We start from the raw sequence: 27,450 nt of genomic DNA on the forward strand, positions 1-27,450 counted from the left end.
TCTGCTTCCGTAGGCCTTGGCAGGCCTACCGTGGCGACCTGAGGCTTGCTTTCGGAGACGACCTCGTCCTTGCCAGGCTCGCCTGCCTGGCAAAGGAGGCTTCTCTCTTGGCAGTATCTTACTTCTCTGGCTTAGTCTTGGTCCTCTTGATCTGCATGTTGGCCCTTTGAAGATCTGATCTATTGTGCTTTGGTCTGACCTTGGTGCTGTGATCTATTATGGTGCCTGTGCATAGTCAGGACAACATAGCCAGGGTTTGTTGCACCGACAGAAGCCCCCGGGCCTGTCCCGAACGCGCTGCCGGGCATCGTCGGGGTAGGCCCTAATAAGTGCACACGCAGGGGCATGGAGGTGGTCGGTCCCTTGAGATCTTCTATGCTTCTTCATTAATCTTGAGTCCGGGCCACTTTCCGGTTTTCTCGCGCGTAACGTAAAGCCAATCATGGTGGGGCCACTCTTGTAATGGCCCGTGAAGGACTTTAACGCACGGGGTAGAAACTGCCAGTTCACTCTTCCCACCACGCCCTTATCCTTAGCCACGTATGCTGCATGCATCGCTCGGGGTAGGTAACGGAGGCGCGTCGTGCGGGACATCATCTAGGCGGGGGCCCGGCCTTCTAGAATTGGTCGAGGAGGGCGTCGGTTGCCCGTTTGAGGGGGCAGCCCTCCTCCTCGACCCTCCTATTAAAGGAGGGGCGAGGGGAGAATGGAGTCCTCCATCCTTGCATCCCTTGTCCTCCATCTTCTTCCTTTTGCTGGTTATGCTGAGAAGAAGATCCCGGGGCCAGGCCCCGGGTCCTAACTTAGAGCTCCACACGGGTCCTAGAGGGGCGCTCAGGCGGCGCGGCGATAGCACTGGTGCTGGCGACTCCGGTGCGCCTGTCGCCGGGTCGCCTATAGCTTCAATTCTAGTGAGAGGTGACATGAACGACACCATGCCAAGGCCCGCAATGGGTGCGGGGTATGGTAGTCGGTCGTACCCATTCTTTCTTATTGTGTGGCGCCAGGAAGGGGTCGCAGAAGGAGCTCGCCGTCAGCGGAGGTGAGCTTGATTCCCCCTGGGTGCCGTCCTCTTGTCGTGCAGGTGGGCTCTTTGCTCCCATACACGTTTTCAAAAACGTCGGTGGTCTCAGATGTTAGGGCCGTTGGGGACGACCATGCTCTTTGTGGGTTTACCCAGAGAGCATGGTGCCCGACGCGGCTGTTGCGCCGAGGTCTTCGGATGGCAGTGATGCAGAAGGCGACGGCAACCCACGTCGCGTCAAGAACGGGGACGACCGTTCCGACGAGTCATGTTTCTAGTGACTCCGTGCCTCCCATCTGGTCCTCCGGCAGTGTCACCATCCATGCCTACCCTCCTGTTTCTTCCTCCTTGCTTGAATGCGGTGCCATCCTGTTCCTGGGAAGGCGCCGAATCGCAGCAGGGTCCGCCTCAGGTCTCCTTGGTCCCTTCCTGAAGGAGATGGACAAGGGCAAAGGCATCACGGGGCACTTATATTTTTTCAATCTTAATTCGTAGGCACTTGCCAAATTTTAGTTCAAATAATGTAATATCTCGAGTCCATTTTGTGTCCTGTAAGGTCTGTACTTGTTTGATCAGCATATCAATGAAAAAGATGAACCTTGCCTGGAACCCGTGCATGTATATGTCCAGGCAGAGGTGGAATGCCTCTTTATTCGTAAATAAACGAGTTTCCTCCAGTAGGCTATCCTGTCGGTACCCTCTATTTTGTTGCCGAGGACTAAGCCTACCGGGCACAAATTGTGATGAGGGACCAGCTGAGGGAGTCCTGGATTAGGGGGTCCTCGGACGGCCGGACTATATACTTTAGCCGGACTGTTGAACTATGAAGATACAAGATTGAAGACTTCGTAGCGTGTCCGGATGGGACTCTCATTGGCGTGGAAGGCAAGCTTGGCAGTACGGATATGTAGATCTCCTCCCTTGTAACCGACTTTGTGTAACCCTAGCCCCCTCCGGTGTCAATATAAACCGGAGGGTTTAGTCCGTAGGACATCAACAATCATACCATAGGCTAGCTTCTAGGGTTTAGCCTCTACGATCTCGTGGTAGATCAACTCTTGTAATACTCATATCATCAAGATCAATCAAGCAGGAAGTAGGGTATTACCTCCATCGAGAGGGCCCGAACCTGGGTAAACATCGTGTCCCCCGCCTCCTGTTACCATCTGCCTTAGACGCACAGTTCGGGACCCCCTACCCGAGATCCGCCGGTTTTGACACCGACATTGGTGCTGTCATTGAGAGTTCCACTGTGCCGTCATCGTAAGGCTTGATGGCTCCTTCGATCATCGGCAACGATGCGATCCAGGGTGAGGTTTTCCTCCCCGGACAGATCTTCGTATTCGGCAGCTTCGCACTACGGGCCAACTCGCTTGGCCATCTGGAGCAGATCGAGAGCTACGCCCCTGGCCATCAGGTCAGGTTCGGAAACTTGAACTATACTGCCGACATCCGCAGAGACTTGATCTTCGACGGATTCGAACCCATGTCGGGTGCGCCGCACAATCACGACGAGCATGACATAACTCTGCCGTCGGACAGTGTTCGGGAGATCACACCTGCAACTACTCTGGCCCTCAATCCAGAGCCAATTGCGCCATCCAAGGACGGGTGGATAGACCCCGCCATGGAGGCCGCACTCTCAGTGGCGATAGAGCCGAATACTGACTTCACCCCTTACAAGAGCCGTGTTGCCGAACCTTTGGATTCGTCCCCGGCCACGGGCTCCGAGCCGCCTGCGTCCGTGCCTATCGAATCCGATTGGGCACCGATCACGGAGTTTACCTCCGCGGATATCTTTCAGCACTCGCCTTTTGGCGATGTGCTAAATTCATTAAGGTCTCTCTCCTTGTTAGGAGAAACTTGGCCGAACTATGTCCGGCTAGAATGGGATGCGGACGACGAAGAAATTCGCTCCCCACCCACCACCCACTTAGTAGCCACTTTCGACGATTTAACCGACATGCTCGACTTCGACTCCGAAGACATCGACGGTATGGACGACGATGCAGGAGACGAACAGGAACCACCGCCCACAGGGCGCCGGACCGCCACCTCATCATATGATATATACATGGTGGATACCCCCAAAGAAGGCAATGGCTATAAGACAGCGGAGGATGACCCCTCCAAGAAGCTACCCAAGCTTCAACGTCAGCGGCGCCGCTCTAAGTCCCGCCATAGCAAAAGTAGTGATACCGGCACAAGAGACAATAACACTCCGGATAGTGCCGAAGACGACGACAATCCCCTCCAGCCAGACTTAGAGCGGGAGGATGAACAAGCTAGCCCTCCAGAACAGGCAGCAGATGGAGAAACGGAGGTGGACAATTACATGCCTCTCTCCGAAGACGAGGTGAGCCTCAGTGACGAAGAATTTATCGTGCCTGAGGATCCCGTCGAGCAGGAGCGCTTCAAGCGCCGGCTTATAGCCACAGCAAATAGCCTGAAGAAAAAGCAACAACAGCTTCGAGCTGATCAAGATTTGCTAGCAGACAGATGGACCGATGTCCTTGCGGCCGAGGAATACGAACTCGAACGCCCCTCCAAGAGTTACCCAAAGCGCATGTTGCTACCCCGACTCGAGGAGGAAGCATTGAAACCTACATCACCAGCGTACGATGCGGCTAATCGGCCACCTCATGGCTGAGACAAAGAGGCATTTCAGCCAGAAGTTTAGCCTGCACCCCGCCGCCACTCAAACAAAAATACCAAGGCCCGATGCAACACGCGGGACCTGCGAGACGTATTGGAAAACAAGGAAAAACATGCAAGATCGATCTACGGATCACGGGGGCGCGCACAAACGCGGGACGATGACCGTCACGGCGGATACACTAAAAGTAAATCCGGCCGGGCCGAATACAGCAGACAAGACTCATATGAACTGCGTCGGGATATAGCCCGGCACAGAGGCGCCGCACACCCCCTATGCTTCACTGATGAAGTAATGGATCACGAATTCCCAGAGGGTTTTAAACCCGTAAATATTGAATCATATGATGGTACAACAGATCCCACGGTATGGATCAAGGATTTCCTCCTCCACATCCACATGGCTCGCGGTGATGATCTACATGCCATCAAGTACCTCCCACTAAAACTCAAAGGACCAGCCCGGCATTGGCTGAATAGCTTGCCAGCAGACTCCGTTGGTAGTTGGGAGGATTTGGAAGATGCATTCCTTGACAACTTCTAGGGCACTTATGTGCGACCACCAGATGCTGATGACTTGAGCCATATAACTCAGCAGCCAGGGGAATCGGCTAGGCAATTCTGGACACGGTTCCTAACTAAGAAAAACCAAATTGTCGACTGTCCGGATGCAGAGGCCTTAGCGGCATTTAAGCATAACATCCGTGACGAGTGGCTCGCCCGGCACCTCGGCCGGGAGAAGCCGAAGTCCATGGCAGCCCTCACGACACTCATGACCCGCTTTTGCGCGGGCGAGGATAGCTGGCTGGCTCGCAGCAACAACACATCAAGGAATCCTGGCACTTCAGATACCAAAGATACTAACAGCAGACCATGTCGTAATAGACACAAGCGCCGCAACAACGGCGATACCGCCGAAGATACGGCAGTCAATGCCGGATTCAGTGGCTCTAAATCCGGTCAGCGGAAAAAGCCATTCAAAAGAAGTACTCCGGGCCCGTCCAGTTTGGACCGCATACTCGATTGCTCGTGTCAAATTCACGGCACCCCCGACAAGCCAGCAAATCACACCAACAGAGAATGCCGGGTGTTCAAGCAGGCCGGCAAACTGAACGCCGAAAACAAGGGCAAGGGGCTGCATAGCGACGACGAGGAGGAGCCCCGGCCGCCGAACACGGGAGGACAGAAGAGGTTCCCCCCACAAGTGAAAACGGTGAACATGATATACGCAACCCACATTCCCAAGAGGGAACGGAAGCGTGCACTAAGGGACGTCTATGCGATGGAGCCAGTCGCCCCAAAGTTCAACCCATGGTCCTCTTGTCCGATGACCTTCGATCGCAGGGACCACCCCACTAGTATCCGACATGGCGGATCTGCCGCATTGGTCCTTGACCCCATCATCGACGGATTTCACCTCACTCGAGTCCTTATGGACGGCGGCAGCAGCCTGAACCTGCTCTATGAGGATACAGTGCGCAAAATGGGTATAGACCCCTCGAGGATCAAACCCACTAAAACCACATTCAAAGGTGTCATTCCAGGTGTAGAGGCCCATTGCACGGGCTCAATCACACTGGAAGTGGTCTTCGGATATCCGGACAACTTCCGAAGCGAGGAGTTAATCTTCGATATCGTCCCGTTCCGCAGTGGCTATCACGCACTGCTCGGGCGAACCGCATTTGCCAGATTCAATGCGGTACCGCATTATGCATACCTCAAGCTCAAAATGCCAGGACCCCGTGGGGTTATAACAGTCAATGGAAACACAGAACGCTCGCTCCGCACGGAGGAGCACACTGCGGCCCCCGCAGCTGAGGAACAAAGCAGCCTTTTAAGGCAAACCGCCAATTCGGCGATAAAGCCCCCGGACACCTTCAAGCGAGTCCGGAGTAACCTGCAACAGGATCGCCTAGCACGTTCAGAGCTTGCCTAGCAATTCGGCCCCCGTCCTAGTCCCAGTCAAGCGACGAAATCTGTGCCGCGCGTACATAATTATGCACTAAAAATACCATGGGCATAGGTGGGGGCACGACCAGGGCACTCCCACAATGCGGCTTAACCGCCCCAGGGGCTGTATACCTTTATCATTTCCTCTCTTTCAGGACCTTACTCTCTGGAAGCCCTTTCCGACAGCCTGATTGCTGGACACATTACGGGAAGGAACAACCAAGGGGGCAAGAAGCTAAGACGTACAAGGGAATCCCCAGGTGGTCTCTGATAACAATCGAAGTACCCATTTTTAATACCCATACGCAGCTTACCCTTGGATAGGACATGTCAAATAGTCCTATTTTTTGCTTATCGCACTACTTGTATCAGTACGCTTCGACGTATTATTTAAATAACAATGCACAACATTAGTCTATTATTGCATTACCCTTCCTTTTTCTTGTCTGTTTATTTACGACAACTTGCACCCGTACATTCTGGTACGACCAGTACGCCAGGGGCTTCAGTATACCCCATAATACCGCGTGAGAAGTCCGAACACTTTCGACAGTGCGGCACCCCGAACTTATAGCATTATATGCATCAGCTCCGAATCATGTCTTGGGTCAATAGTTGGGTTTGCCCGACTCCCATGTTTTGGTACCTTACGTTCCGCAAATTCGGCTAAGGTAGTGCTGGGAGAACTACTGCGATTGTGTCCCGGTTCTTCTGGACGAGCACCTCAGTAGAGAAAGCCGAAAACTGACTGTCATGATAAGGCGGGAGCTGGTCGCTGTTCGAGAGGTCTCAAGTCCTTCAAGACTTTTTCCGCTTCGGGCGAGGAGTCGGCCTTGCCCGACTTAGGCGTATATAGCGCCCCAAATTCGGCCTTCTGAATACTAGGGGCTTCGCCAAAATTTCAAATTGTAGACTTCTATGGCTAAGTGAGAGTGATAAAGCCTTATAGTCCGATTGCCTAGTTCGTTGTGCTGAACACCTCCCTCGAAGGACCCAAAATCGGGATAAAGAGTGCTCAGGTTTATCCCGAACACCCCAGTACTAGTTACATGGGGGCAGAAGCCGACGACTGGCCAACCCTCAGATATCATAAACGGCCGCACATAAGGTAATATTTTAAATTAACAAGCGTTGCATAGCGCAAATGAACTCGTTTCACATTACAGGATCGCATGAGTACATTCATTCAAATATTACATCTTTAGCACATTCCTCCGCCACAAGGCGGGAACCTTCAGGACACTGTCATAATACATTTCGGGGTGGCGATGCTCCTTGCCTTCCGACGGCCGCTCCTTCACCAGCTTTACGGCGTCCAGCTTCGCCCAGTGCACCTTCGCCTGGGCAAAAGCCCTGTGCGCACCCTCGATGCAGACGGACCGCTTTATGACTTCAAGCCGTGGGCAGGCATTCACAATCCGCCTCACCAGACCGAAGTAGCTATCAGGCAGGGAATCGCCAGGCCACATCCGGACTATAAGACCCTTCATGGCCTGTTCGGCCGCCTTGGGGAGCTCGACCAGTTGCTTCAGCTGGTCACTCAAGGGCATTGGGTGTTCGGTCCCAATATACTGAGACCAGGACAACTTCTCCATCGAGCTCCCCTCCTGAGCCCGGTAAAACTCCGCGGCATCCAACACACTGCGGGGAAGATCTGTGAACGCTCCTGGAGAGCTCCGAACTCGGGTAAGTAAAAGGAAAGTTTCCTTCACATGGTTGCTTTGCATAATGAATGCCTTACCCGCTGCTATCTTCTTAACCGCCTCAATCTCTTGGAGGGCCTTGTGGGCTTCCGCCTTGGCGTTTTGTGCGCTTTCAAGGGCCTTCGCAAGCTCGCACTCTCGCGTCTTAGAGTCAAGCTCCAAGGACTCGTGTTTTTTGGCGAGAGCCTGGAGCTCTTGCTGCACCTCGCCTACCTGGGCTTCTTGCTTTTCTCGCTCGATGCGCTCCTTGGCCGCTTTGTTTTCGGCCTCGGACATCGCCTTCTTCAGGGTCGCCACTTCGGTCATGGCCCCTGGCAAATTCATGATGATCCTATTATTTTACAACCAAATTTCTTTTTAATATATAGACAGGGTATAGCTTACCTCTGTTCTCTTCGAGCTGCCTCTTGGTAAGGCCGAGCTCTTCCTTGGACCGCTCAAGGTCCTGCTTCAGTGCAGCGACCTCTGCAGTACGTGCGGCAGCGACCAGCAGTGAAGCCTGCATATGCACATAGACATATTTTGATTAGACTCCCGAGTCATTATTTGATCCTCTATTCGGCCTTTCTTCGCGAACGCCAAACAGAGCATCAGGGGCTACTGTCTATGCGGTAATATTTTCCAAGTTGATTACTTACCTGAAAGCATGTTAGGAGGCTGGCACAAGCTTCAGTTAGTCCGCTTTTGGCGGACTGAACCTTCTCAATCACCGCACTCATGATAGTGCGGTGCTCTTCGTCGATGGAAGCGCCGCGAAGCGCTTCCAGCAAGTTGTCCGGTGCCTCTGGATGGACAGAGGCCAACGGCACGGGTGGCTTGCCCCTCTTAACGGGGGGTCGCCTGACAGAGTCCGGAACCACTGGAGGTTCCGGCGCAGTGTTCGGCTGGAGGCCGAATTCGGAGCCCATGGGAGTCTTGCTCCCTTTGCGCCTAGGGTCCGGAATGTCGCCTCAAGGCGCCTCCAGGACTACCTCCCCTCGGCTCGGTGCCCTTTGAGACAATACCTCGACGTTGTCCGTAGGGCGAGGGGTGGAGGCGGTCGGAAGTGAATCGCTATTCATATCCGACGGGTCCAAAGAACCATCCAACGAAGATACGTCGATACGGACTCGGGACGGACTGCATAATCATGTTCGGCGTGATGAGAAGCAGTGCAATAAAACATACCATGAATTACTATGGTATCCAGATACCTACGACTTCGCCAGTGGCTTGTCCCTGGGCAGCCACTCGTCGTCCTTGTAGGCGGCCGTTGTGGAGCAGTCCGGTAGGAGGGTCCTTCCCTTCTTGGACCCTTCGGCCTCCCCGGTTGGGGCGGCCTTCCTTTTCTTGTCTCCCCGGCTAGGGGGGGGGGGACTTTCCTCTTCCTCCTCCTCGTTTTCATGGGAGGAGTGCGCCTCGGAGTTTTCGGACGATGAGTCCGATATAACCTTGGGCCGGAGACCCTTTCGGGTCCCCGTGGGCTTCTTCTTGGCCTTCTTCACCGGCACCTCGTAAGGCACCGGAACCAGCATCTCCGTTAGGAGACCATCTACTGGATCCTCAGGCAGGGGGGCTGGGCAATCGATCTGCTCCGCTGTCTCTACCTAGTCCTGTTAATAGCATGGAGGCTTAGATCCCGCACATGATTAAGCTAGGGAAAATAAACATCCTGTGAGATGTAAAAAACTTATCGGATTGGCATGGCGCTTTGTGCTGAGTGCGCGGTCCTCGGTAAGGGGAGGAGGTACCTCGGCGCCCTTGAACAGCACCTTCCAGACGTCCTTGTGCGTCGTGTCGAAGAGCTCTCGCAGCGTCTGGTGCTCAGCCGGGTCGAACTCCCACAAATTGAATGCCCGTCGTTGACACGGGAGGATCCGGCGGAAGAGCATGACCTGGACCACGTTGACAAGCTTGATTTTCTTGCTCATCATGTTTCTGATGCATTTCTGGAGTCCGGTCAGCTCCACCGATGAACCCCAGGACAGGCCCTTCTCTTTCGAGGAGGTGAGCCGCGTGGGGATTCCGGATCGGAATTCGGGGGCCGCCACCCAGTTGGTGTCGCGCGGCTCGGTGATGTAGAACCACCCCGATTGCCACCCCTTTATGGTCTCCACATAGGAGCCTTCGAGCCAAGTTACATTAGGCATTTTTCCCACCATGGCTCCTCCGCACTCCGCTTGCTGGCCGACCACCACCTTCGGTTTAACATTGAAGGTCTTCAGCCACAGGCCGAAGTGGGGCCTGATGCGGAGGAAGGCCTCTTACACGACGGTAAACGCCGAGATGTTGAGGATGAAATTGGGGGCCAGATCGTGAAAATCCAGCCCGTAGTAGAACATGAGCCCGCGGACAAACGGGTGGAGGGGAAATCCCAGTCCGCCGACGAAGTGGGCAAGGAAAACCACCCTCTCATGGGGTTCGGGCGTAGGGATGATCTGCCCTCCATCTGGCAGCCGGTGTGCGATGTCCGCGGCCAGATATCCGGCTCCCCGTAGCTTTGTGATGTTCTCCTCCGTGACGGTGGAGACAATCCACTTGCCTCCCGCTCCGGACATGCTTGGAGTGGTTTGAGGGGAAAAACGCGAACTTGGGTGCTGGAGCTCGAGTGCGCAAGAATGGATGAGCAAGGAGGAAGAAGGCGTGGGTGAAAAGAGGAATCCTTGTCCCTTTATAGGGGCAGAGGAAACTATACGCCTCCCCACCTGCCTAGTAAAACTCGCTTATTTCCCAAGCGCCGTAATTGATGGCGCGGTTGGGTTACCCACATCCGTATTGATGAGAATCCCGTGATAAGGGGACACGATCTCTGCTTCGACAAGACGTGCCAAGAAAACCGCCTCGCAATACGTGCAGTAACTGGTTGAGAAAACGGTTTGAATAATGATCGGGCCGTGGTATGATGTCATGCTGCCAAACATGTCAGCAGATTAGATTTGTGGAAATATTATTCTCTCTACGGTGGTATGTGGAACTTGTTTTGCAGAGCCGGACACTATCCTTGTGTTCAGGACAAATCTGCGTGCCGGACTCATCGTCATTGAAGCCTGGTTCAGGGGCTACTGAGGGAGTCCTGGATTAGGGGGTCCTCGGATGGCCGGACTATATACTTTAGCCGGACTGTTGGACTATGAAGATACAAGATTGAAGACGTCCCGTGTCCGGATGGGACTCTCCCTGTCGTGGAAGGCAAGCTTGGCAGTACGGATATGTAGATCTCCTCCCTTGTAACCGACTCTGTGTAACCCTAGCCCCCTCCTGTGTCTATATAAACCGGAGGGTTTAGTCCATAGGACAACAACAATCATACCATAGGCTAGCTTCTAGGGTTTAGCCTCTATGATCTCGTGGTAGATCAACTCTTGTAATACTCATATCATCAAGATCAATCAAGCAGGAAGTAGGGTATTACCTCCATCGAGAGGGCCCGAACCTGGGTAAACATCGTGTCCCCCGCCTCCTGTTACCATCCGCCTTAGACGCACAGTTCGGGACGCCCTACTCGAGATCCGCCGGTTTTGACACCGACACCAGCCCCCCGCCAACCATTTTTTTATCAAAGGACACTACTACCATCCTGATCGAAGCAGCGTTCGAGTCAAGGGATGGGAGCACCTAAGTTTCAAAAAAGGCGGCAAGGTTTTCCTATGCACAAGTATTTTGCTTACAGAACACGTATGGACATGAGATAGAACTTATGTGTTTGGCTTGCCGGAGATCGCAGTGTTGGTTCATCTTTCTAGCTTCCTATAGAGGCCAAGCTCACGGTAGGAACCTGCAGTTTTATGCAGATAGAAATGATGCAATATGCAACCTTATCTATATGCATATGCAATGCTCATGAAATGCTTATGCATGCAATGCTCATGAAATGCTTATGAATGTATGCAACTTGTCGGGATCCCTCAACGCTTCATTTCTCTGTTGCTCAGGGTCTGTGCCTGGCTTTGTACAAGGGGTTACATGCAACTGAGGCAAGGCCTGTGAAAAGGTTGCTGCCGGGCATGGCTCGACAACCGCGCCTTACGGGTAGAACTTGCGGAGATGCTCAATATTCCATGAGTTTTGCAATTGAATGCCATCTCCGGTCTCCAGACGGACTATGCCAACTTCATGGGGAGAAACCCTATGGCTATGGTAGCGATGCAGGGCTTGCTGATAGCGTGCATCACGCGTAGCAGCCCGGAGACGGTTCTCCTCGAGTAGCAGAGCTTCATCACGCTGGTGCTGATCTTGCGCTACTTCATCGTAGGCAAGCACTCGAGGTGACCCGTAAATGAGTTCCATGGGGATAACTGCTTCTGCCCCATAGACTAGGGAGAAGGGAGTCTGCCCAGTAGTTCGATTTGGTGTCATTCTGAGGGACCAGAGAACTACCGACAGCTCATCGATCCACTGCCTTCCGTGCTTCTGCAGCGTATCAAATGTTCTTGTTTTGAGTCCTCACAGCACTTCAGCGTTCGCCCTCTCAGCTTGTCCATTGCTTCAGGGATGTGCAACGGAGGCAAATAAAATCCTGCTTCCGAGGGCATGAACATATTGCATGAAGGTGCGGCTCGTAAACTGAGATCTTGCCGCTTCTGGGATGTGCAACAGAGGCAAATGATCGTTGCCGGGACTCCAAGACGGCACACCAATTCTTTCAAGAACTAGATAGCTGACTGAGCAGTCACCAGACCGAAAACGGCCATCACAAAGGGATTGTCTAAAGAGCTTCTACAGGCAGGTGGATATTTTTGGAATGGAACTGGCAGGCTTCACATTTGGTAACTAGCTCGACCGCATCTTCGAGGGCTATGTGCCAATAGAATCCTTGCCGAAATGCTTTCCGAACTAATGCCCTTGATCCAACGTGGGAGCTGCACATGCCATTGTGTATTTCAGCCAGCAGTTCCTTTTGTTCTACCCGGTAGATGCACTTCAATTTCACACCGTTGGGCCTCCTTATGTATAGAGTGTCATCGACAAACTGATACATGCTGGCCCTCCGAGCTACTCTTTCAGCCTCATCTTGGTCATCTGGAAGTTCTTCGGTTTGGAGGAAATGGACTATGTGCCTTGCCCAAATTGGAGCCTGGGGCTCAGCAACAAGGACTAGCGGCACCTCCTCATCTGCGGGGGCACGTTCCTTGTTCGCTGGGACCATTGGCCCGGCTGGAGGGTGCGGTCCGGCAGGTAATGGGGGTTGTTTCCGGCAGGGTCCCAGGTAGGATCCCCGGGAGGCTCTACCGGGAGAGGCTTACCGGAGTCCATTTTCCTCCTTTTCCGGGCCATTGCTGTTAAGGATACGGAGGGCTGTGTAAGATGGAGAACAAAAGTCCCTGGTTCCATAGGAAGCTTCTGCGCAACACACTTTGACAGATGATCAGCTATGTTGTTTTCCACACGGGGTACGTGCTTGGTTTGCAATACGTCAAAGCACTCCTCCAATGTTCTCACTTCCTCAATGTATGCTTCCATCAATGGATTTTGGTAATACTTGTTGACTTGTCTCACCACAAGCTGTAAATCTCCTAGAATGATCAGCTTCTTGATTCCCAATTCTGTTGCAATCCTGATCCCGCAAAGGAGCCCTTCATACTCTGATGTATGGTTGGTTGCCTCCTCCCGAGGAAAGTGCATCTGGACGACATACTTCAAGTGCTCCCAGTAGGGGCAACGAGAAGCACGCCAGCCCCTACACCTTGTAGGGAGAATGCTCCATCAAAATACATAATCCATTCTTGGGGCACTTCTTTGCCGGGGATAACTGTCTCCAGCACTTCTTCATCAGGGGTTGGCATCCATTCTGCAATAAACTGTCCCAATGCCCTGCTCTGAATTGTTGAGGTGCTCTCAAACTTCCGGCCAAAGCTGGATAACTCCAAAGCCCACTCCACTGTTCTGCCAGTAGCCTTAGGGTTTTGGAGTATCCTTTGCAATGACAAGCGGGTGACAACCGTGTCTCATGGGCTTGGAAGTAGTGGCGCAGTTTCCTTGAGGCCATGACGAGGCCAAAAATCAACTTTTGCATGCCAGAGTACCTCGATCGAGCCCCCTGCAACAGGGAACTGACAAAATGTTGGGGAACGCAGTAATTTCAAAAAAATTCCTACGCACACGCAAGTTCATGGTGATGCATAGCAACGAGAGGGGAGAGTATAGTCCACGTACCCTCGTAGAGCGGTTGATGTAGTTGTACGTCTTCACGATCTGACCGATCCTAGTATCGAAAGTACGACACCTCCGTGATCTGCACATGTTCAGCTTGGTGACGTCCCATGAACTCTTGATCAAGCTGAGTGTCGAGGGAGAGCTTTGTCAGCATGACGGCGTGATGACGGTGATGATGAAGCTACCGGAGCAGGGCTTCGCCTAAGCACTACGACGATAAGACCGAGGTGGATTATAGTGGAGGGGGGCACCGCACAAAGCTAAGACAATGATCAACTTGTGTGTCTATGGGGTAACCCCCTCCCCCATATATAAAAAAGTGGAGGAGGGGGAGGGCCGACCCTCTATGGGGCGCCCTGGAGGAGTCCTACTCCCACCGGGAGTAGGATTCCCTCCCCCCTTCCCTAGTTTGACTAGGAGAGGAAGGAAGGGGAAGGAAGGAGGAAGGAAAGGGGGGCCAGCCCCCAACCCAATTCGGATTGGGCTTGGGGGGTGGGCGTGCCCCCTCCTAAGCCACCTCCTCCTCTCTCCCACTAAGGCCCATTAAGGCCCATGTACTCCCCGGCGGGTTCCGGTAACCCCCCAGTACTCCGATAAATGCCCGAACTCACCCGGAACCATTTCGATGTCCAAACATAGGCTTCCAATATATTGATTTTTATGTCTCGACAATTTCGAGACTCCTCGCCATGCCTATGATCACATCCGGGACTCTGAACAACCTGCGGTTCATCAAAACACATAAACTCATAATACCAATCGCCACCGAAAGTTAAGCGTGCGGACCCTACGTGTTCGAGAACTATGTAGACATGACCGAGACACGTTGTAACACCCCGGATGTAACTTGCCATATTTGTAACTCCGACTCTTGCCATTTTCGGCTATGTGTTATGATATTCCCTCCGTGGTTGGGTTTTGTCTTTCGTTTTGCATTTTGTCATGTCATGCATTTTCATATCATGTCATCATGTGCATTGCATTCGCATACGTGTTCGTCTCATGCATCCGAGCATTTTCCCCGTTGTTCGTTTTGCAATCCGGCGCTCCTATCTCCTCTGGTGCACCCCTCTTGTTTTTTTTTGTGTGCGGGTGTCGAACTTTCTTGGAATGGACCGAGGCTTGTCAAGTGGCCTTAATATACCACCCAGAGACTACCGGTCAAGTTTCGTTCCATTTTGGAGGTCGTTTGGTACTCCAACGGTTAACCGGGCATCCGCAAAGTCCATTTGAGTGTCCAGCAAAACCCCCCTAAAAAACCAGCCCAAAACCCACCAAACTCTCTTCCATGCTCTAGGTCGTTCGATCACGATCGTGTGGGCGAAAACCGCACCTCATTTGGAGCCTCCTAGCTCCCTCTACCTATAAATATGTGAGCATCCCGAAATACCATTCTCAGTCCAAACCCTAGCCCTCGTCCCCGTCCGCCGCCGGACACGTCCATCTCCTCCCCCGCCGCCACGTGGCACGCCGCCGGCCTCCCACCGCCGCGGCCCGCAGGCCCGCCGCGGGCCCGCCGAGCCCAGCCACCGCCGCCCTCGCGCCCGACACCTCCTCCGCGCCCGCGCTGCCTCGCCGGGCTCCGGCCGCGCTCACCGGCGCCGCGGCGCCGTCCGCCGGTCCGCCGGCCTGCCCCGCCGGCCGGCCTCGCCGCCGCCTCACCGCCTCCCCGCGCCGGCGCCGACCCCCGCCACCGCGGCCACCGTCGCCAGCCTGCCCCGCCGCCGGCCTCCCTCTCCCTCCTCTCTCCGGCGAAGGACGCCCGCGATGCCGGTGAGCACATCTGCCCCGAGCTCGAGCTCTTCCCGATCGGATCCAGATCCACTGTAGCGGTTGACCCCGAGCCCCTCAAAATTTCCCAAGTTTTTGCATCTTTAATATTATATGCCCCTGTTCATCATTGCACAACTTCTTGTAAGTAGCTCCGATTCACGCGTGTAATATGTCAAATTGTTCGTCTCATGATGCTCCTCATTTTGTTCAATTGCACCATGTTCATTAGAGGTCACCGTGATGCCCAAATCTCTGTTGGAAGAGGGCTAGTTGCTGTTATCTGCTGGTTCTTATCAGAACTTGGAGAATTGTCATTTTTTTATCATTTAATCTGTGCATCTTATGGGCATGAGCTCTACATGTGTTTTGTTGTATGCCATGGCATCTTTCCAAAGATGTATGCCATGTATTTTTGTGATCTATGTGGTGACTAGAACAAGCGTGCAAAGTAGGCTCCGTAATGTTTCTGATTTCAGGGACTTCGTGATTTCTCAAGTGTCCTTGTCTGCTGTTATTTTGTTGCCATGTAAACTTGATGCTACAGAGAGATCCATGCATATTTTGGAGATATTCATTAAGGATGTTTTGTAGCTATAGTTGTAATCGATCTATTCCTGCAATTGTTTGCAATTATGGAGTGCCATAGCATGACTCAATCTTGCTCTACTTTTGCTATAAAATATTTCGGGCAGATTCTTCACATGATATGCAAATGTTCCCAGCTTATTGTACTTGATCCATACATGCTATGCTTGTGTTCTTGCCATGGTTAGCTTCATAAACATGCCATCTTGCTGTAGGTATACTAGTTTTGTCATGCATTGCTCTGTAGTGAGTGCATCAAGCTCACAAAGAGGCCTACATATTATTATTTCTGCCATGCTCTGTTTTCTGTCAAGTCTGAAACCTGATAACGAGACTTGCTATGTTTACATGCTTGCCATCATATCTTCTGGTCCTTTTTGGCTTATGGTCAGTAAGGGACTTTTGTCATATGCATTTAGTAGAATACTTTCATGCCTTGTTTTGCTATGTTAAGTTCCCGTAGCATGTTGATTTCATGCTCTGAAAATTGCTACCTGATGCTGTTTTCTGCCATGTCCAGTTTTTCACTAAGTCTGTGATCCTGTTATCTTTTGCACTTTTTCCATGCTTTTTTGAGCTTGATATTTTGTGATCTAGCCGTATCTCAGTGTTCATCTTTTTTCAAGAATCTTCTGTAGATTACTGCCATGTACTTTGTTGCTATGTTTGAGTGCTGTAGGATCATTGCTTGTTGCATTTTAAGTGCTATCATGCTGTTTATCGCAGATTCGCGTCATTCTTGTTTTGCTTGCCATTTGCAAACCGTGCATCCGATTCCGGTGATCTTTATATCGTTTTCGACCGAAATCATCTCATCTTTCCAGTGGCATGCTTGGTTTGCCAAGTTACTGCCTTGTTCATCATTTTCCTTCCGGAGCACGCATATGCATCGCATATCATATCTTGCAGATCATACATGTTTTGCATCATGTTGCTTGTGCATTCCTCGTTGTTGATTGTGGTTCCTTTTGTTTGTGTTCTTGTATTGGGTAGAGCCGGGAGACGAGTTCGTGAACGAGGAACCTGTTGAGTACGCTTACGAGGATCAAGCTTTCGACAACTCTGAGAACCTTGCAGGCAAGATGATCACCCCTCGAAATCACTTCTATCTTTGCTTTGCTAGTTGTTCGCTCTATTGCCATGCCGCGCTACCTATCACTTGCTATATCATGTCTCCCATATTGCCATGTCAGCCTCTAACCATCCTCTCCTAGCAAACCGTTGATTGGCTAAGTTTTCGCTTTTGCTCAGCCCCTCTTATAGCGTTGCTAGTTGCAGGTTAAGTTGAAGTTTGTTGCATGTCGGAACATGGATATGTTGGGATATGACAATATCTCTTATTTAATTAATGCATCTATATATACTTGGTAAAGGGTGGAAGGCTCGGCCTTATGCCTGGTGTTTTGTTCCACTCTTGCCGCCCTAGTTACTGATATACCGGGATTATGTTCCTTCAGTTTGCGTTCCTTACGCGGTCGGGTGATTTATGGGACCCCCTTGACAGTTCGCCTTGAATAAAACTCCTCCAGCAAGGCCCAACTTTGGTTTTACCATTTGCCGCCTAAGCCTTTTTCCCCCGGGTTTTCGCGAGCTCGAGGGTCATCTTATTTTAACCCCCGGGCCAGTGTTCCTCTGAGTGCTGTTCCAAACTAGAGCACCGTGCGGGACCGTCCCTTGGCAACTTGGGTTATGTTGGTACCTGTACGCTTCGCTTATCCGGTGTGCCCTAAGAACGAGATATGTGCAACTCCTATCGGGATTTGTCGGCACATTCGGGCGGCTTTGCTGGTCTTGTTTTACCATTGTCGAAATGTCTTGTAAACCGGGATTCCGAGACTGATCGGGTCTTTCCGGGAGAAGGTTTATCCTTCGTTGACCGTGAGAGCTTATGATGGGCTAAGTTGGGACACCCCTGCAGGGTATTATCTTTCGAAAGCCGTCCCGCGGTTATGAGGCAGATGGGAATTTGTTAATGTCCGGTTGTAGAGAACTTGTCACTTGACCCTATTAAAATACACCAACTGCGTGTGTAGCCGTGATGGTCTCTTCTCGGCGGAGTCCGGGAAGTTAACACGGTCTGAGTTATGTATGACGTAAGTAGGAGTTCAGGATTACTTCTTGGTCATTGCTAGATGACGACCGTTCCTTTGCTTCTCTTCTCGCTCTCATTTGCGTATGTTAGCCACCATATATGCTTATTGCCGCTGCAGCTCCACCTCTTTACACCATCCATTCCTACAAGCTTAAATAGTCTTGATCTCGCGGGTGTGAGATTGCTGAGTCCCCGTGACTCACAGATTCTACCAAAATAGTTGCAGGTGCCGACGATGCCAGTGCAGATGATGGGGTCGATCTCAAGTGGGAGTTCGACGAGGAACGTGGTCATTACTATGTGTCTTTTCCTGATGATCGGTAGTGGAGCCCAGTTGGGACGATCGGGGATCTAGCATTTGGGGTTATCTTATTTTCATCTGGATTTGACCGTAGTCGGTCTATATGTTTGTATTTTGGATGATGTATGATTTATATTTATGTATTGTGTGAAGTGGCGATTGTAAGCCAACTCTTTATCCCATTCTTGTTCATTACATGGGATTGTGTGAAGATGACCCTTCTTGTGACAAAACCACTATGCGGTTATGCCTCTAAGTCGTGCCTCGACACGTGGGAGATATAGCCGCATCGTGGGCGTTACACACGTCTCTAGTCAATAACCAATAGCGGAACTTGGATGCTCATATTTTTTCTAAATATTCTACGAAGATCTTTATCGGTCAAACTGATAACAACATACGTTGTTCCCTTTGTCATCGGTATGTTACTTGCCCGAGATTCGATCGTCGGTATCTCAATACCTAGTTCAATCTCGTTACCGGCAAGTCTCTTTACTCGTTCTGTAATGCATCATCCCATAGCTAACTCATTAGTCACATTGCTTGCAAGGCTTATAGTAATGTGCATTACCGAGAGGGCCCAGAGATACCTCTCCGCCAATCGGAGTGACAAATCCTAATCTTGATCTATACCAACACAACAAATACCATCGGAGACACCGGTAGAGCACCTTTATAATCACCCAGTTACGTTGTGACGTTTGGTAGCACACTAAGTGATCCTCCGGTATTCGGGATTTGCATAATCTCATAGTCATAGGAACATGTATAAGTCATGAAGAAAGCAATAGCGAATAAACTAAACGATCAAGTGCTAGGCTAACTGAATGAGTCAAGTCAATCACATCATTCTATAATGATGTGATCCCGTTAATCAAATGACAACACATGTCTATGCCTAGGAAACTTAACCATCTTTGATTCGACGAGCTAGTCATGTAGAGGCATACTAGTGACACTCTATTTGTCTATGTATTCACACATGTACTAAGTTCCCGGTTAATACAATTCTAGCATGAATAATAAACTTTTATCATGATATAAGGAAATATAAATAACAAGTTTATTATTGCCTCTAGGGCATATTTCCTTTAGTCTCCCACTTGCACTAGACTCAATAATCTAGATTACACAGTAATAATTCTAACACCCATGGAGTCTTGGTGCTGATCATGTTTTGCTCGTGAGAGAGGCTTAGTCAATGGGCCTGCAACATTCAGATCCGTATGTATATTGCAAATCTCTATGTTTCCCTCCTTAACTTGATCGCCGATGGAATTGAAGCGTCTCATGATGTGCTTTGTTATCTTGTGAAATCTGGATTCCTTTGCCAAGGCAATTGCACCAGTATTGTCACAAAAGATTTTCGTTGGACCCGATGCACTAGGTATGACACCTAGATCGGATATGAACTCCTTCATCTAGACTCCTTCATTTGCTACTTCCGAAGCAACTATGTACTCCGCTTCACACGTAGACCCCGCCACGACGCTTTCCTTAGAACTGCAGCAACTTACAGCTCCGCCGTTCAATATAAATAAGTGTCCGGTCTGTGACTTGGAGTCATCCGGATCAGTGTCAAAGCTTGCATCGACGTAACCATTTACGACGAGCTCTTTGTCACCTCCATAAACAAGAAACATATCCTTAGTCCTTTTCAGTTATTTTAGGATGTTCTTGACCGCTGTCCAATGACCCACTCCTGGATTACTTTGGTACCTCCCTGCTAAACGAATAGCAAGGCACACATCAGGTCTGGTAAACAGCATTGCATACATGATAGAACCTATGGCTGAAGCATAGGGAATGACTTTCATTTTCTCTCTATCTTCTGCAATGGTTGGGCATTGAGTCTGACTCAACTTCACACCTTGTAACATAGGCAAGAACCCTTTCTTTGCTTGATCCATTTTGAACTTCTTCAAAACTTTGTCAAGGTATGTGCTTTGTGAAAGTCCAATTAAGCGTCTTGATCTATCTATATAGATCTTGATGCGCAATATATAAGCAGCTTCACCGAGGTCTTTCATTGAAAAACTCTTATTCAAGTATCCTTTTATGCTATCCAGAAATTCTATATCATTTCCAATCAACGATATGTCATCCACATATAATATTAGAAATGCTACAGAGCTCCCACTCACTTTCTTGTAAATACAGGCTTCTCCAAAAGTCTGTATAAAACCATATGCTTTGATCACACTATCAAAACATTTATTCCAACTCCGAGATGCTTGCACTAGTCCATAAATGGATCACTGGAGCTTGCACACTTTGTTAGCATCCTTTGGATCGATAAAACCTTCAGGTTGCATCATATAAAACTTTGCTTCCAGAAATCCATTCAGGAATGCAGTCTTTACATCCATTTGCCAAATTTCATAATCATAAAATGCAGCAATTGCTAACATGATTCGGACTGACTTAAGCATTGCTACGGGTGAGAATGTCTAATCGTTGTCAACTCCTTGAACTTGTCGAAAACCTTTCACAACAAGTCGAGCTTTGTAGACAGTAACATTACTGTCAGCATCAGTCTTCTTGAAGATCCATTTATTCTCGATGGCTTGCCAATCATCGGGCAAGTCAACCAAAGTCCACACTTTGTTGTCATACATGGATCCCATCTCAGATTTCATGGCCTCAAGCCATTTTGTGGAATCTGGGCTCATCATCGCTTCCTCGTAGTTCGTAGGTTCGTCATGGTCAAGTAACATGACCTCCAGAACAGGATTACCGTACCACTCTGGTGCGGATCTTACTCTGGTTGACCTACGAGGTTCGGTAGTTACTTGATCTAAAGTTACATGATCATCATCATTAGCTTCCTCACTAATTGGTGTAGGAGTCACAGGAACAGATTTCTGTGATGAACTACTTTCCAATAAGGGAGCAGGTACAGTTACCTCATCAAGTTCTACTTTCCTCCCACTCACTTCTTTCGAGAGAAACTCCTTCTCTAGAAAGGATCCATTCTTAGCAACGAATGTCTTGCCTTCGGATCTGTGATAGAAGGTGTACCCAATAGTCTCCTTTGGGTATCCTATGAAGACACATTTCTCCGATTTGGGTTTGAGCTTATCAGGTTGAAGTTTTTTCACATAAGCATCGCAGCCCCAAACTTCCATAAATGACAACTTGGGTTTCTTGACAAACCAAAGTTCATAAGGTGTCGTCTCAACGGATTTAGATGGTGCCCTATTTAACGTGAATGCAGCCGTCTCTAAAGCATAACCCCAAAACGATAGCGGTAAATCAGTAAGAGACATCATAGATCGCACCATATCTAATAAAGTGCGGTTACGACGTTCAGACACACCATTACGCTGTGGTGTTCCGGGTGGCGTCAGTTGGTGAAACTATTCCACATTGTTTCAAATGAAGACCAAACTCGTAACCAAATATTCTCCTCCATAATCAGATCGTAGGGACTTTATTTTCTTGTTACGATGATTTTCCACTTCACTCTGAAATTCTTTGAACTTTTCAAATGTTTCGGACTTATGCTTCAACAAGTAGATATACCCATATCTGCTCAAATCATCTGTGAAGGTGAGAAAATAACGATACCCGCCGCCAGCCTCAACATTCATCGGACCACATACATCAGTATGTATGATTTCCAACAAATCTGTTGCTCGCTCCATTGTTCCGGAGAACAGCGTTTTAGTCATCTTGCCCATGAGGCATGGTTCGCAAGTACCAAGTGATTCATAATCAAGTGATTCCAAAAGTCCATCAGAATGGAGTTTCTTCATGCGCTTTACACCAATATGACCCAAATGGCAGTGCCACAAATAAGTTGCACTATCATTATCAACTCTGCATCTTTTGGCTTCAATATTATGAATATGTGTATCACTACTATCGAGATTCAACAAAAATAGACCACTCTTCAAGGGTGCATGACCATAAAAGATATTACTCATATAAATAGAACAATCATTATTCTCTGATTTAAATGAATAACTGTCTCGCATCAAACAAGATCCAGATATAATGTTCATGCTTAACGCTGGCACCAAATGACAATTATTCAGGTCTAAAACTAATCTCGAAGGTAGATGTAGAGGTAGCGTGCCGACTGCGATCACATCGACTTTGGAAACATTTCCCATGCGCATCATCACCTCGTCCTTAGCCAATCTTCGCTTAATCCGTAGTCCCTGTTTCGAGTTGCAAATATTAGCAACAGAACCAGTATCGAATACCCAGGCACTATTGTGAGCATTAGTAAGGTACACATCATTAGCATGTATATCACATACACCTTTGTTCACCATGCCATCCTTCTTATCCGTCAAATACTTGGCGCAGTTCTGCTTCCAGTGACCAGTCCCTTTGCAGTAGAAGCACCCAGTCTCAAGCTTAGGTCCAGACTTGGGCTTCTTCACTTGAGCAACAACTTGATTGCCATTCTTCTTGAAGTTCCCCTTCTTCCCTTTACCCTTTTTCTTGAAACTGGTGGTCTTGTTGACCATCAACACTTGATGCTCTTTCTTGATTTCTACCGCCGCAGCCTTTAGCATTGCGAATAGCTCAGGAATTGTCTTATCCATCCCTTGCATATTATAGTTCATCACGAAGATCTTGTAGCTTGGTGGCAGTGATTGAAGAATTATGTAACTGACACTATCATCAGGAAGATTAACTCCCAGTTGAATCAAATGATTGTTATACCCAGACATTTTGAGTATATGCTCACTTGCAGAACTATTCTCCTCCATTTTGCAGCTGTAGAACTTATTGGAGACTTCATATCTCTCAATCCGGGCATTTGCTTGAAATATTAACTTCAACTCCTGGAACATCTCATATGCTCCGTGACGTTCAAAACATTGTTGAAGTCCCGGTTCTAAGCCGTAAAGCATGGCACACTGAACTATCGAGTAGTCATCAGCTTTGCTCTGCCAGACGTTCATAACATCTGGTGTTGCTCCTGCAGTGGGTTTGGCACCTAGCGGTGCTTCCAGGACATAATTCTTCTGTGCAGCAATGAGGATAATCCTCAAGTTACGGACCCAGTCCGTGTAGTTGCTACCATCATCTTTCAACTTAGCTTTCTCTAGGAACACATTAAAATTCAACGGAACAACAGCACGGGCCGTCTATGTACAACAACGTAGACATGCAAAATACTATCAGGTACTAAGTTCGTGATAAATTAAAGTTCAAGTAATCAAATTACTTAAGAACTCCCACTTAGATAGACATCCCTCTAATCATCTAAGTGATCACGTGATCCAAATCAACTAAACTATGTCCAATCATCACGTGAGATGGAGTACTTTTCAATGGTGAACATCACTATATTGATCATATCTACTATATGATTCACGCTCGACCTTTCGGCCTCAGTGTTACGAGGCCATATCTGCATATGCTAGGCTCGTCAAGTTTAACCCGAGTATTCTGCGTGTGCAAAACTGGCTTGCACCCGTTGTATGTGAACGTAGAGCTTATCACACCCGATCATCACATGGTGTCTCGGCACGACGAACTTTCGCAACGGTGCATACTCAGGGAGAACACTTGTACCTTGAAATTTAGTGAGAGATCACCTTATAATGCTACTGCCGAACTAAGCAAAATAAGATGCATAAAGGATAAACATCACATGCAATCAATATAAGTGATATGATATGGACATCATCATCTTGTGCCTTTGATCTCCATCTGCAAAGCACCGTCATGATCACCATCGTCACCGGCGTGACACCTTGATCTCCATCTTAGCATCGTTGTCGTCTCGCCAACTATTGCTTCTACGACTATCGCTACCGCTTAGTGATTACATGGCAATTGCATTTCATACAATAAAGCGACAACCATATGGCTCCTGCCAGTTGCGGATAACTCTGTTACAAAACATGATCATCTCATACAATAAAATTTAGCATCATGTCTTGACAATATCACATCACATCATGCCCTGCAAAAACAAGTTAGACATCCTCTACTTTGTTGTTGCAAGTTTTACGTGGCTGCTACGGGCTGAGCAAGAACCGTTCTTACCTACGCATCAAAAACCACAACGATTTTTCGTCAAGTGTGCTGTTTTAACCTTCAACAAGGACCGGGCGTAGCCACACTCGATTCAACTAAAGTTGGAGAAACTGACACCCGCCAGCCACCTGTGTGCGAAGCACGTCGGTAGAACCAGTCTCGCGTAAGTGTATGCGTAATGTTGGTCCGGGCCTCTTCATCCAACAACACCGCCGAATCAAAGTATGACATGTTGGTAAGCAGTATGACTATTATCTCCCACAACTCTTTGTGTTCTACTCGTGCATATAACATCTACGCATAGACCTGGCTCTGATACCACTATTGGAGAACGCAATAATTTCAAAAAAATTCCTATGCACACGCAAGATCATGGTGATGCATAGCAACGAGAGGGGAGAGTATAGTCCATGTACCCTCGTAGACCGTAAGCGGAAGCGTTATGACAACGCGGTTGATGTATTCGTACGTCTTCACGATCCGACCGATCCTAGTACCAAAAGTACGGCACCTCCGCGATATGCACACATTTAGCTCGGTGACATCCCACGAACTCTTGATCTAGCTGAGTGTCGAGGGAGAGCTTCGTCAGCATGACGGCGTGATGACGGTGATGCTGAAGCTATCGGCACAGGGCTTCACCTAAGCACTATGATGATATGACCGAGGTGGATTATAGTGGAGGGGGGCACCGCACACGGCTAAGACAATGATCAACTTGTGTGTCTATGGGGTGCCCCCCTCCCCGTATGTAAAGGAGTGGAGGAGGGGGAGGGCTGACCCTCTATGCCGCGCCCTAGGGAGTCCTACGCCCACCGGGAGTAGGATTCCCCCCTTCCCTAGTTGGACAAGGAGAGGAAGGAAGGGGAAGGAAGGAAGGAGGAAAGGGGGGCCGCCCCCCCACCCAATTCAGATTGGGCTTGGGGGGGCGCCCCCTCCTAGGCCGCCTCCTCCTCTCTCCCACTAAGGCCCATTAAGGCCCATGTACTCCCGGGGGGGGGGTCCGGTAACCCCCCCCCCCCCCCGGTACTTCAGTAAATGCCCGAACTCACCCGGAACCATTCCGATGTCCAAAAATAGGCTTCCAATATATCGATTTTTATGTCTCGACCGTTTCGAGACTCATCGTCATGCCCGTGATCACATCTGGGACTCTGAAAAACCTTCGGTTCATCAAAACACATAAACTCATAATACCGATCATCACCGAACGTTAAGCGTGCGGACCCTACGGGTTCAAGAACTATGTAGACATGACCGAGACACGTCTCCGGTCAATAACCAATAGAGGAACCTGGATGCTCATATTGGTTCCTGCATATTCTACGAAGATCTTTATCGGTCAAACCGTATAACAACATACGTTGTTCCCTTTGTCATCGGTATGTTACTTGCCCGAGAATCGATCGTCGGTATCTCAATACCTAGTTCAATCTCGTTACCGGCAAGTCTCCTTACTCGTTCCGTAATGCATCATCTCGCAACTAACTCATTAATCACATTGTTTGCAAGGCTTATAGTGATGTGCATTACCGAGAGGGCCCAGAGATACCTCTCCGACAATCAGAGTGACAAATCCTAATCTTGATCTATGCCAACTCAACAAATACCATCGGAGACACCTATAGAGCACCTTTATAATCACCCAGTTACGTTGTGACGTTTGGTAGCACACTAAGTGATCCTCCGGTATTCGGGAGTTGCATAATCTCATAGTCATAGGAACATGTATAAGTCATGAAGAAAGCAATAGCAAATAAACTAAACAATCAAGTGCTAGTCTAACGGAATGGGTCAAGTCAATCACATAATTCTATGATGATGTGATCCGGTTAATCAAATGACAACACATTTCTATGGCTAGGAAACTTAACCATCTTTGATTCAACGAGCTAGTCAAGTAGAGGCATACTAGTGACACTCTATTTGTCTATGTATTCACACATGTACTAAGTTTACGGTTAATACAATTCTAGCATGAATAATAAACATTTATCATGATATAAGGAAATATAAACAACAACTTTGTTATTGCCTCTGAAACAAAGCAGCATGTCTTTCTCATGATTGGCTCCGCTCCTGAGCCCCGCTCCCGTTCCCGAGCCCATCCGCCGGCGGCCACTCCGGCCCCGGCGTCCACCTCGCCGCCTCCGCCTAAGCCATGGCTTCCCCCTCCCCGACGCCCTCGTCGGGCCGCCCGCGCGCCCAGCGCTGGCTAGATTCGAGCCCGTCTTCCGCGGGATCTGGCCGGGAGTGCTCCCGTCCCCCTCCTACCGCGAGGTTCTCTGCGGTGTGGGCCGCTTGGCCGCATCTCCCTCCGGCGACGCCATCCAGCCGCCGTCCGGCCCCTCACCTCCCTCGCCGGCACGGAGCGAGCCCGCGACCCGCCGCGGTTCGCGCTCGGAGATCCACGCGTCGGGCCCTCGCCGCCTGCTCATGCGCTACCCCCAGATGAGGGGGGCTGGCAGCTTGTCTCTGGCCGTTCGTGCTCCCCGCGCCCGCGTCGCCGCCCCCGCTTGCCTCCCGCCCCGGCTGCGGTCTCTCCGGTGGGCGCCACCTGTCCCTGCTGTCTGGACCCCGGCCACCCCCGCGTCGACTGTCGCAAGGATGTGCGATGCAAACGCTACAGGTTCTTTGGCCACATCGCCAGGAACTGCACCCTGCGACGCCCTCCCTCGCCGGACGGTGCTCTGGTTCCCGCTGCCAAGCGGCCGCGTGTATCCTCTCCGCGACCTGCGGGCTCTTCCGCGTCCAGCGTCGACGGCCCCTGCCGCCCCGTGTCCTCCGGGCCGGCCCTACCGCCGTCTTCGTCCCCGACCCCGTCGGTCCCCTCTCCCGCGCCCTCCTCGCCACCCGTGTCTTCCGGGCTGCTTGGCTCCTCCTCGCGCGCCCCCTCCTCGACGGCGGCTCTTCCTCTCTCGGGCCACCCGTCGCTTCGTCCGGCCGGGGCAGTGTGCTACCTCCCCCGCTCCGGCGACATCATCGCGGCGGAGATGTCCCTGCGCAAGGCCCTCGTCGCCACCATCCCAGGCCCCCCGGCCCTGGGGTCTCCTGCGAGGACGTCAAGGAGCTCCTCCTGCGCCAGTTCGATCTGCCGGTCTCTGCCCTCTCGGTTCACCATCGCCACCCCGAGGGGTTCTTCATCCGCTTCGCCGACACCGGCGTGCGTGCCAGGGTCGCGGCCGCCCCCGTCCGCTCGCCGAAATTTCGCCTTTTGCTTCACCCCTGG

Source organism: Aegilops tauschii, chromosome 6 (assembly GCF_002575655.3).
Source record: "Aegilops tauschii subsp. strangulata cultivar AL8/78 chromosome 6, Aet v6.0, whole genome shotgun sequence".
Lineage (NCBI taxonomy): Eukaryota > Viridiplantae > Streptophyta > Magnoliopsida > Poales > Poaceae > Aegilops > Aegilops tauschii.